The 12,651-nt window shown below is 50.3% G+C and overlaps 1 protein-coding gene and 1 pseudogene across 1 annotated transcript in view; both read right to left on the bottom strand.

The window, feature by feature from the left end:
* The window catches only part of LOC147706435 (tyrosine-protein phosphatase non-receptor type 6-like), a 315,590-nt gene that overhangs the window by 290,679 nt on the left and 12,260 nt on the right, over window positions 1-12,651 (bottom strand). The window lies entirely within an intron of this gene.
* LOC147706436 (28S ribosomal RNA) lies at window positions 3,195-11,768 on the bottom strand (annotated as a pseudogene).

Genomic DNA, 12,651 nt, shown 5'->3' with positions numbered 1-12,651 from the left:
TTCAGCTGCGCACAGGCACCCTACGAGGGTTGGCTCCGATGAACTGACAGGGCACTCCCTCCCTCCAAATTCACAAAAAAGAGCCAAAACACACTACCACGTTTCTATAATGGCCCTCCACGATAATAAACAACCACCCCACGGCGCCTACAGAGCCAGTAAATATCTCCGGACATCACCCACAGACTCACACGCGAGAAATCGCTTGGAAGCAGGTGCGTTAAAACGTTATAAAACACAGCTTTCCCGACAGTGAAAGAGCTAATCCCGAGTCCTTGCCAAGTCATTCACTCTTTAGAAGTCAGCCTGGCACCCAGGTGAGGGAGGGAGGGAGGACATCTCAGAATTCCTGTCAGGAACAGGCTGTCTCGCCGTTGAGAGACAGGCGTGCCGGGTCTTGCCAGAACGAGTCACCAGGCTTTTGAGAGACACAACGGGAAGAGGGAGACAACAGAAGGGGGAAGTGAGGCGTGAAAAGCAGAGTGAAGGAGAGAACACAGAACTAGAGAGGAAGACCGAGAGAGAGTGCTCAGGAAAGTGCACACATGAAAGAGAGCCATGGAGAGGCCAAAAGAGAAAATTATGGCTAGAGGGAGAAAAGGAAGGGTGAAAGGAGGAGAGGAAAAGAGAGTTGGCTCACAAGAGACGAGGGAAAGAGACAGTCAGGTTGCCTCAGTGTACACGCTGGAAACCGCAAACTCTACGGTGTTAAAGAGAGCAGGAGAAAAGGAGAACTAGACGCTCATGTCCCGCAGTATTAGCTGCAATTCCTGCACACCTTGGTGCCAAGGCACCGCTGACACGCCCACTTAGGGAGGAGGACCGCCCGTGCCAGTGATAGAGAGTGGCTCTCCGTTAACTCCAGTGGGGGCTGAGAAACCAGCTCACCTCTTCCAAGCCTCCCACGTCACCGCTCCTAGCTCCCCGTCATCACAGTGTAACCACCCACAGCACAGGCCGTGTACTGTAGGGGGTACTCAGCTGTTAGGATTTGGGGCGCTGGCCTGCCAATGCAGCCTCGGCCTTGTCATCAGGAGTAGGGACCCTGGTGAGACCCTAGCAGGTGCTGCTGACCTGGGCAGTGGTGGGAGCACTGCCGACATCCGGGCCAGACAGGAGCTGTGACTAACAAGGCACTCACTTCCTGTGGCACTACCCGACACCAGAAGGCCGTCCCTGGCAGTGCCAGGAGGAACTCCTGTGTCCACAGCACACAGTGATGGTTGGTGACCCAGGAGGGAGAGATGCAGGGTGTGTGAACCTGCTGGAACTTGTTCACCTGAGGCAGACTCCTAGCCTCTGGCAGGTCGCTGTCGTTTGAGCTAGGGGTGGGCAGAGAACTCCGCTCCGCCAGCGGAGTGTGCAGAGATTTGCCTACTCCGCGCTCCGCTGAGAACGCGGAGTATAGGGCAAAACTCCTATTCCGCAGCAGTGCTCAAGCCCCGGGCCCGGTCCCAGCTTCCGAACCCTAGGCCAGGCCGTGGAGAGGCTCCCCGGGCCCCGATGGACTCACATCCCCAGGGTCCAGATCCTCAGCTGGCTAGCAGTATGGGGGCTCCTGCACCCCAGGGCCCACCGGATGAAGCTCAAGCCCCGGGCCTAGTCCCAGCTTTCGAACCCTATCCAGGCTGGGTAGAGCCTCATCGGGCCCGATGGGACCCCATCCCCAGCGCCAAGACTCTCGGCTGGCTTGAAGGATGGGGAGCTCCCGCACTCCAGGGCCCGCCGGACAGAGCCCAAGCCCCGGGCCCGATCCCAGCTTCAGAAGCTGATAGACCCCTGTCCCCAGCGCACAGACCCTCGGCTGGCTTGCAGGACGGGGCTCGCGCACCCCGGGGCCCGCTGGACAGAGCCCAAGACCCGGTCCCAGCTTCTGAACCCTAGCCAGGCCGGGGATAGCCTCCCCGGGCCCCCCGTCCCCAGTGCTTGGCTGGCTTGCAGAATGAGGGGCTGGCGCACCCCTCAGCCTGCCCGACGGAGCTCAAGCCCCGGAGTCTGCTTCTGAATCCAGACAGGCAGGGCTAGAGCCACCCCAGGCCCGATGGACCCCGTACCCAGCTCCCAGACCCTCGGCTGGCTTGCAGGACCGGGGGCACCCGCAACCCAGGGCCCGCCGAACGGAGCTCAAGCCCCGGGCCCATCAGGGCTTGCTACCGTACCCGGCCAGGCCGGGGAGAGCCTCCCCAGGCCCCGGTGGATCCCCCCAGGGCAGCGCAGGACATTGGCAAGTTGCTGCCATCCCAGACTGGGCCCAGGTGTCCGCTGCTCAGGGCTTCTCCAAGCTCTCCAGGTGCTCCAGCTCGACCACCCCCCCCTTTCACGTAGGGCTGTCCTCCTGCCGCTCCTTGCCCTAGAGACAGAGGGGAGCTAGGCAGTCCTCCCTGCTCTGCAACCGCCCTAGCCTGGCTACTGACTGTCTACCAAACACCCAGACCCTTGGGCGTCAGGGTGCTGATTCGGGCGGGTGTGCCTTCCACCTTCCCAGAGCCCAGAGGGCAGGAACCAAGGAGGTTTAAGCCCAGGCCACATCCTCTCACCACCGGCCTGCCCATGGAACCCATTTTTCTTGACTATTAAGCCCCCACATAGTGGGGGCTTACAGAACCCTAGGGAAGGACAACAGTTGAAGTCAGCCGGGCCAGTAGGCCGCCCATCTGGTCACCTAGCCCACAGGGATATCTGGTCACCCGGCCCGCAAAGCCATCTGGTCACCCGGCCTGCAGGGCTATCTGGTTGCCCAGCCTGCAAGGGCATCTGTTCGTGAAGCCAGGTGACCAGATGGTCCAGGACGACCCAGCCCCCAGATGGCCTGAGACAACTAGACCCAGTCGCCCTTGCAGTCCGACGATGGCGAGGGTGGCCAGGCGCTCCAAGGCACCTGCTTGGGAGGCTCCTTCCCAGAGCTGCTCACCTCCCTGCTCAACTTGCCTCGGAGCAGTGGGAAAGGGGGCCCCAGCAGGACCAGCCCATCTGGTCACCCTTCTGAACTGCAAGAGATGGTGGACCCCGTCCCCGCACCCCGGTGGGGCAGGGACGTGAGAGGGAGGCCCCCGTGCATGAGGGCATGTGGTGGAGCTGGCCTCGCGCACGCCCAAATTGCCCCCCCTGCGTTCCTGCCGCCAGCCTGGCATCAGAGGGACCCACACCCCGGGTGTGGTAGAGGAGGGCGCCTGTGGGCGCCCACACACAAAGAGATAAAAGGTTGGCTCAGAGGATGACTTTCAGTACATTGCAGCGAGGTAGCTGCTCTGCTACTTACGAAACCCTGACCCAAAATCAGGTCTACAAATGATTTAGCACCGGATGCCCCACGAACATGCAGTGCACTAAGGGCGATGGAGGCGGCCCCCTTCCGTCTGCGCTCCAGTCCCTAAGCGAGCAGCTCTACGCACAGGCCCCCAAAAGAGGCCGGCTTGCCCAGGCCAACCGAGGCTCCATGGCACTGCGGTATCATTACGGTTTAGGGGGAATTCTGACAGAGGCATTCAGTCATAATTCCACAGATGGTAGCTTCACCCCATTGGCTCCTCAGCCAAGCACATACACCAAATGTCTGAACCTGCAGTTCCTCTAGTACTGAGCAGTATTACTATTGCAATAACATCATCAGTAGGGTAAAACTAACCTGTCTCACGACGGTCTAAACCCAGCTCACATTCCCGATTAGTAGGTGAACAATCCAATGCTTGGTGAATTCAGCTTCACAATGATAGGAACAGCCGACATCGAAGGATCAAAAAGCGACGTCGCTGTGAAAGCTTGGCCGCCACAAGCCAATTATCCCTGTGGTAACTTTTCTGATACCTTCTGCTTGAAACCCAAAAAGTCAGAAGGATCGTGAGGCCCCCCTTTCAGGATCTGTATTCATACTGAAAATCGAGATCAAGCAAGCTTTTGCCCTTCTGCTTCGTGGGAGGTGTCTGTCCTCCCTGAGCTTGCCTTAGGACACCTGCGCTATAGTTTGATAGGTGTACAGCGCCAGTCAAACTCCCCACATGCCACTGTCCCCGGAGCGGGTTGCGCGCTTGGGGTCAGAAGCGAGAGCCCCATGGGGCTCGCCCCCGCCTCACCGGGTAAGTGAAAAAACTATAAAAGTAGTGGTATTCACTGGCGACGAGGGCCTTCCACTTATCCTACACCTCGCATGTCTCTTCACAGTGGCAGACTAGAGTGAAGCTCAACGGGGAATTCTTTCCCTGCTGAATCTCCCAAGCCCGTTGCCTTGGCTGTGGTTTTGCTAGATAGTAGGTAGGGACATTGGAAATCTCGTTCATCCATTCATGCGCGTCACTTATTAGATGACGAGGCATTTGGCTATTTCTGTACCACCTCGCGGTGGCTCATTCTGGGTTATTATGCTGCCCATCAGCGTCAAATCGGTTTTGCTTCCAACAGTACAACATTCTTTCGCTCCGGAGTACAGCCACACTGAACGCTGTCCTCACTGGAACTGGGATCACGTATAGGCCAGAGATAGTACACCCTGCAGTACTATTCCAACAATTTAAAATTGTTTAAGAACAGTCCGGAGAAATTAAAGTATGATTAGCAGGACATCAATAATCAATGTGTGGTAATTATGTGTATGAAATTATTTGAGACCTCTTCATCATTCAAGACATTTCAATAAGTATGATGTACACGGTTATAACTAAATTGTTATAAGCACACATCTATGAAAATACACATCTACAAATTGCACATCTAACTAGAAAATGCACATCTATAACATTCTAAAAATTCACATCAATACTAAATCTTGTGTCAACTATAAACTAATATGTAAAAACAATATGCTTTATAAGGGGGACATGTGTGCTGCAAGAAAGTGTACATCTCAGTATAAGTTTGATACTCAATTGTCCATGAATACTTGGCACATTTTAAGTGTCCATTAAAGTAGTCAGGCAAACATTTTTCTTGAATGGGAATGACATTAGCAGACCTAGATCAGCCAGAACAACATCATTACATTGAGGCCAAATACCACGACATCCAACAATAAAGCCATGAAATTTTACAGTGTTACATTTGGTGAGATCTTTGATTTGCTGTGACAGATACTGAAAGTATTTCACTTTACTCTCAAACGCTAATTCAAGGAAATTCTGTGAGTTTTCATAACAAATTGAACCATCAATCACTACAGCTGTACCATTTTTGATAAACACTACATCTGGTTTTCGTAGTTCACCATGATTATTCTTAACATGAGGTTCCCTATATGCCATCCAACCACACCTTTATGCTTTATCAATGAGCAATTCCAGAATTGTATTATGTCTTTTTAACCTAATGTCCTTGGTTTTAGGACATTCGCCTAAAATATGTGAAATCATTTCGCAAACATCATTACAATACCTACATGTAGCAATTGTACGATTTCTTCCCCTAGTGATGGTTTCTCTAGTATATAAAACATTTGCTCTTAACATCAGCGCAGCTATGAATTGATTTTCTTTCATTTTGTTATGCTTGTTGATCCAGAAGTTTGAGATTGGATTACTTGCTAAGTATTTTATACCATCACCTTGGACAGGGAGATTTGCTGATTTCTCAAATTCTTCTTTTCTCTAATCATATGTTGCTAACAAATTCAAATTCAAATCATAACTCAGAAACCTACTGTCTAAAATGTTGAGTTTGTGCATTTTGATGATGATATCAATTTCTTCATTTATTACTTCTGCATACATGAACGAATGAGCATTGTACAGATCTGGAGCTGCCTTGAGATACAATAAACTATTGACTTTACTGAGACCAATTGTTGTACATAGTTTTGGTATACTGAGGTCTTCAAATGACCTTTGTGTATGCAGGAAGGTGTAGAAAATGTTTGACATACTTTATTGTTTGATCCAGAACATTTAAGGTTTTAGCATCTGTTCCTGTCATTTCCAATTTAAATGACAGTTTAGGGACCACATACTGACACAAAATGTCTATTTTCTGGTTGTGTTTAAGTGGTAGATTATCAAGTTTTTGAGCCCAATTAACAAGAACCTCATTAATTTTGTTGTTGCTTGTATGGCCAGTGTGTGGATCAGAGTTCAATCCGAGGTATCTCTCACTTTCTCCTGGATGAATGTTTTCAATATTTTCTTTTTCAAACTGCCATGGTTTACAGTTGTTAATCAGGATTTTATCTTTTTGGTGACGGATTTAAAATCCATGTGTCTTTTTCACATTAAGGGGGTCATTAGGATCCCCTGAGTAGGAGGGAACGTCCGCATGGGCTGCAGCGTTCCCTCAGTGCAGATTAGGATGTGACCGCCAGGGTGGCGGTCACATCCTCTATCTTTAACATTGCGGCGGGTGCAGCTTCAAGCGGCACCCGCCTCAATGTTAAAAATGCATGCACGGCATTTGCGTGCACAAAGCGGCAGGCACCGCGCGGTGCCTGCTGCTTTGTGCACGCAAATGCAGGGGGGTACCATAGGTACCCCCCAACCCCCCTTCACCTAATGGGGGCCCGCAACGGGCCCCCCGCAGTGAAGTTACACATGCTTTTCCACAGCGGAAAAGCCGCCGCGGAAAAGCATGTTTCCGAGCACATCCTAATCTGGCTGACGGTGTCTGTGAGACACCGTCACCATATTAGTGCTTTCCCGCCGCGGTTGTAAGCCAACCGCGGAGGAAAAGCTGCGGATGGAAACCAGGACCCACCAGCCATCCTAATGCGGCGGTGGGTCTTGGTGGGTCCGCAGAGGATTTTCCGCATCCTCCAGGCCGGCGGTGGCTTCCGCCGGCCCGGAGGATGCGGAAAATCCCCCATCCTAATGAGTCCCTAAGTTTTAAACCTGTTATTTTACTTAACTTTTCAATGATTTTCAGATTTGTACTCATTCCTTCCCATGTGCTGCTGAGCACTGCGAGGTCATCGGCAAAGGCGAGAGCGGTGATTTGTTCAATAAGATCTGATCCGAATGTGAAGCCCTTGCCGATTTTCTGAAGATCACAGATCAGAGGATCCATGGCAATGTTAAATAGCAGTGGGGATAAAGAGTCACCTTGTTTAACCCCAGATTTCATTGTTATTTCAGGAGTTGCTTTGTTGTTCATTCCCTTGAAAAATGTTGTTGAGTCAGTGTATAAGTCTTTTATGATGTCTCTGATGTATGATGGAACTCTGTGCCTTGCGAGACTCTGTATAATGTGACCATGGCTGACAGAGTCGAAAGGCTTTTGAGAGATCTATGAACACTACTGCTAATGAGTGACTGTTTTTTTGTGTCCCTTTTATATTTTGCAGGAGAGTCTGATTCTCGAGACAACCTCTCACTTTCATGAAGCACTTTTGTCTCGTATTCAATTCAACAAAAAATGAGTCTTTTAATTAGTATTTTTGTGAATAACTTCATGAATGCAGTACCGATGGTAATTGGACGCCAATTACTGATTTGTTTAAGTTCACTAATCGGTACATTCTTGGGTATCAATATTGACCAGTTCTTTTTGATACTTTCTGGTACTCTTCTCACCAATAACCAAGACGATAAAATTCTGGGCAGCAGTCTTGGTCGCCTGCTCTGCACTTTATACAAGTCATTCAAACCAATCTTATAAGGCCCCACTGCTTTCTTTAAATCGGAATCATCGAAGGCATTAGTTATTTCGAGCAGTGTAATTTCTTTACATAAATTTCTAATTTCCCATTCATCCGGTATCCGATCAATCGGCATGGATTTAGGGTTTTTCTTATTTTCTTTTTCAATTATGCTTTTGTAGTATTGAAAAATGTCATCAGCACCGATTAGACAAGTGGCATCTTCTGCCCTATCAGTGATAATCCTGGCAATTTTCTTTTTGTCTTTTTTAAACATTGCCTGGTATTCTTTATAGTTGCCCTTTACTTTTGCATAATTTTTCTTGTATGTCTGATTAAGCCTTCCATTTTTCTTGTCTTTTTTTTGTTATCTTGTTTTCCACTGAGGCATTCTGGTGCTCATCTTGAGCAGAGTTCATAGGCTCATTATTGAATTCACTTGCTTGTTCACTTGCTGGTACAGGACTTATATCAGTGGTGTTTTCTGAGATATAAGTCACTATCTCATCCATCAGAACCACAGCAGCATGATGTTGCTCTACGTTTTGGGTATACTTCTCGATTTTCATGATTCTATCTTCCAGCTCATCAAAGTTCTTGATTTGTTGTGCACCTTGTTGATTGATAAAGTCTCTGCGCTTTTCTGTTGTTACTTCCACTGTAACCTCTGGTTCATCGCAAGAGCCATTTTCAGAAACATTTGATGCTTGCAGTACATATTTTGCCAATTTTTTGCTCTTATCTCTTCTATCTCTTCTTTTTTCTGCAATTTGTTTTCTGTTTTTATTGTCAAAATGTGGAACCATAAGCGCATTAATATTTCTCTTGTTTTCAATCACTTTTTCCAATTCTGTGAATAGTATTTCTTCCTGTGACCATAATTTTGACAGTTTGCTGCTTGCTAGAGCTGCTAGTCTAGCCTCATTTTGTGCTCTTGGATGCGCATGCCAAGCATGTTGTGAAACACCAATCTTTGTTCCAAATCTGATGTCACAGAAGCTGCACAGGAATAACAGCTCTCCTTTTTGAGGTCTTCCTTTACATTTGGCATAATGGCATGCAATATTGTGGTATTTGGCTTCTTTGTCACATTTTGAGCAACACGTTTTAAGATAGAAGCCTTTGTTCTTTTTAGAGACATGTTTTCTCAATTCTTTAAAGGTTCCCAATATGTCTCCACACAAGTCACATTTATACTTTTCGTTTGAGTATTTCCAATAAGTGAATTTTTTTGTATAGTCACTTTTCTTTGTTATTACATCTATTCTGACCTTATACACATCGGGAAGATTTTCAAAGTTTGTTGTACCAATGTCACTCTTGGCTGAGGAGGCCACAAACTCGATGGATTTGCTGAGGTCTACTGTTGTGTCTTCTTCTGCTACAGAGGGTGAACTAGGGCCTATTTCGTGACCTGAATCATTATTGCTTGTTGCATTGTTTGAAGCGGGTGCTGGTTTGTCAAATTCAGAGAGGAGATTAATAATTTCTGGAAAAGACAGCACCTCCTTACGCCATCTTAACAGGGTTTTTATTCTCCAGGAACTACCCCATCTGGAATTGGGTTTGTTTGCGTCGCCATTTCTCACAATCACGCTCGCCGCCATGACGGAACCTTGTTTGGCCTGTCTCTTTAGACTTCTCTACGTAGAGTCTAGCACTACAGAGGCAGTTACCGGCGGGACCACTGGGAGGTAAAGGCCACTACAACTGAGAATGGCGGGACCACTGGGAGGTAAAGGCCACTACAACTGAGAATAGGTTAAGAGAGTCATAGTTACTCCTGCGCTTCATTAAATTTCTTCACTTTGACATTCAGAGAACTAGGCAGAAATCACATTGCGTCAACACCCACCTCGGGCCTTCGCGATGCTTTGTTTTAACTAAACAGTCGGATTCCCCTGGTCCACACCAGTTCTAAGTCATCTGCTAGGCACTAGCCGAGGCAGAACGTTGGCCCCGCACCCCCAGGGAGAGGGCACGGGGAAAGGCGGCCACCATAGCTGGGGCGATCCAAAGGGAGGGCCCGGTTGGCGTCCAGAGTCGCCGTTGCCCCAGAGGGCAGGGCCTCAGCCATGGTGCAGCATGCGCACAGCCCCGCTTGGCACCCCAGCCCGACCAACCCAGCCCTTAGAGCCTAACCTTATCACGAAGTTACAGATCTGACTTGCCGACTTCCCTTACCTACATTGTTCCAACATGCCAGAGGCTGTTCACCTTGGAGACCTGCTGTAGGTATGGGCATGGCCCGGCGTGAGATTTACACTATCTCCCCCAGATTTTCAAGGTCAAACGAGAGCTCACCGGATACAGCCGGAATGGCAACGCTTTCCAAGGCTCTGGACCCTCTCTCGGGGCGAACCCCTTCTTCGGGGCTCCAGCTGGCTTCTTTGGGATTGTTTGCGTTACCGCAATGGACGCCGCGAGGGTGCCTGTCTCCACCACTCCGGGTTCAGGGATCTGATCTCGACTCCCTTTTGATCGGACGAGGGCAACGGAGGCTATCGCCCATCACTTATGACCGGCGCTCGCCCATCGCGTAAGACCAACTGACCCATGCTTAACTGCTGTTCACATGGAACCCTTCTTCACTTTGGCCTTCAACGTTCTCGTTTGAATATTTGTTACTGCCACCAAGATCTGCACCTGCAGCTGCTCCACCCGGGCCTTCGCTGCAAGCTTCCGTGCTCACTGCAGCGGTTCTCCTACTCATCGTGGATTAGCCCTCGCGTCTCTCACACACTCCAGCGACATTCATTTTCAGGGCTAGTTGATTTGGCAGGTGCATTGTTGCACACTCCTTAGCGGATTCCATCTTCCATGGTCACCATCCTGCTGTCTATATCAACCAACACCTTTTCTGAGGTCTGATGACCATCGGCATCGGGTGCCTTAACCCAGTGTTCGGTTCAGCCCGCAGCGCCAGTTCTGCTTACCAAAAGTGGCCCACTAGGCACTTGCATTCCATGCTCCACGCCAGCGAGCCAGGCTTCTTACCCATTTAAAGTTTGAGAATAGGTTGACATTGTTTCGGCCCCAAGACCTCTAATCATTCACTTTACCAGATAAAACTGGGGGCTCCAAAAGCCAGCTATCCTGAGGGAAACTTAAGAGGGAACCAGGTACTAGATGGTTCGATTAGTCTTTCGCCCCTATTACCAGGTTGGACAATCGATTCGCACGTCAGGACTGCTACGGACCACCACCAGAATTCCCTCTGGTTTCGCCCTGCCCAGGCATAGTTCAACAACTTTTGGGTCCTATCACTCACGCTCCTGCTCCACCTCCCCGACGGAGTGGGCGAGACAGGCCGGTGGCGCGCCCGTGTTAGACTCCTTGGTCCGTGTTTCAAGATGGGTCGGGTGGGTAACCAACATCGCCGCAAACCCCTGGAAACCAGCGTGGGCCTCCTCATCAGCAAGCCCAACGCGGTCGGGGCGCACTGAGCACAGTCCACCCCAGTCGACAGTCTCGCCGGGAGCAGGGGGCCCGTCCCCCCTTCCCTGCCCCGCGCGCCCTAGGGGTGGCCGGGAGTGGGGACCCGAGGAAGGGCGCCAATGCGGTCGAATCTCCCTTGGCCCTGCTGACACGCCAAATCTGCTGCCAGGGGGGCTGTAACACCCTCTGCTGGAACGCAAGGGCACCTGCCACCCTGATGCCTTGCCAGCCAACCCGGTGCCAGTCGTGGCGCACCACCACAGAGGAAATGCACCCTGCGGGGGCCCTGTAGGGACTGGCCCAGGTCCCACAGAGGGTATCTGGAACTCCCAGGCCACTGACTCTTCCCCCCATGTTGAATCCTGCGAGCGGACTGCATGGACCCCACCCGTTTACCTATCAACGGTTTCACGCCCTCATGAACTCTCTCTTTCAAAGTTCTTTTCAACTTTCCCTTATGGTACTTGTTGGCTATCGGTCTCGTGCCCGTATTTAGCCTTAGATGGATTTTACCACCCACTTTGGGCAGCATTCCCAAGCAACGCAACTCCAAGAAGACACGATCCCGGAGTACCAGGGGCCGCTGCCAGCCTAACACCATCCGCGGGGTGAGCCTCGATCTTCTGTATGTCACATTTCCGGCACCCGTCGCCAGGTGTGGACTCAGTGCTGGGCACTTCCCTCTTCACTCGCCGTTACTGGGGGAATCCTAGTTAGTTTTTTTTCCACCGCTTAGTAATATGCTTACGTTCAGCGGGTCGCCACATCTGATCTGAGATCGTAGTCAGAAAAAATGCCAAAGCGTTGGGGGTAGCCGCCAAGAATGCATCCCAGTGGCACGCCCCCTTTTTCCCCGGATTGGATCTGGAGGGGATTCGCCTTCCCTGGGAAGCCGGCCGAGAAGGTGGGTGCCCAAGGCATGTGTGCGCGAGCAGCCAGTGGGACACCACAGATAGCAACACCGGTTCTCACATCTGTCATTAATGCTGCAATTCAGGTCGGTCGCCCAGGCCTTGTCGATCATTGTCTTGATTTTTTAAAAGGGAGACCGGGACAGTACCGTTTGCTACAGGCCCATTTCTCTTCTGGACTCTGGGGTAAAGGTAGTGAGTCGCATTGTTATTGGTAGACTTGTATCTTGGGCCGATGAAAATAACTTTTTAAGTGACACTCAAAGTGGCTTCCCCCCAGGCCGTTCCACCGTGGAACAATGTTTAAATCTGTACATGGTTCTGACTAAGTATACTGTGGCGCGTTCCAGCACCATATACCTAGCCTTTCTGGACCCATCCCAAGCGTTTGATTGTGTCAATAGATCTCAGCTATGGCAGTTTATGTATACCATTGGCATTGATGGTAACATTATCTTATTTCTCAAGGACCATCGTCGAGACTCAAGGGCGGCTGTTCACTATAAAAAAGACATGAAAGTGACCCGGCAAATAAACAGAGAGGGGTGTGTAAGGGGTGCACACTAGAACCCTACCTTTTTAACTTCTATATTAACTCTCTAGAGAAGGCCCTTTTGGCCACAAAAGCCGATTGTCCCCAGGTAGGCAAGCGCAGTCTGCCAGTCCTACTATACGTGTCGACGCGGTCCTCATGGCGATGAAAGCGAAGGGCCTACAACTTTTAAGGAGTTATTTTCTTCACTTTATGGAGGA

The sequence above is a fragment of the Lissotriton vulgaris genome, chromosome 7, assembly GCF_964263255.1.
Source record: "Lissotriton vulgaris chromosome 7, aLisVul1.2, whole genome shotgun sequence".
In the NCBI taxonomy this organism is placed as follows: Eukaryota; Metazoa; Chordata; class Amphibia; order Caudata; family Salamandridae; genus Lissotriton; species Lissotriton vulgaris.
This window is presented reverse-complemented; position numbering and strand designations above follow the sequence as displayed.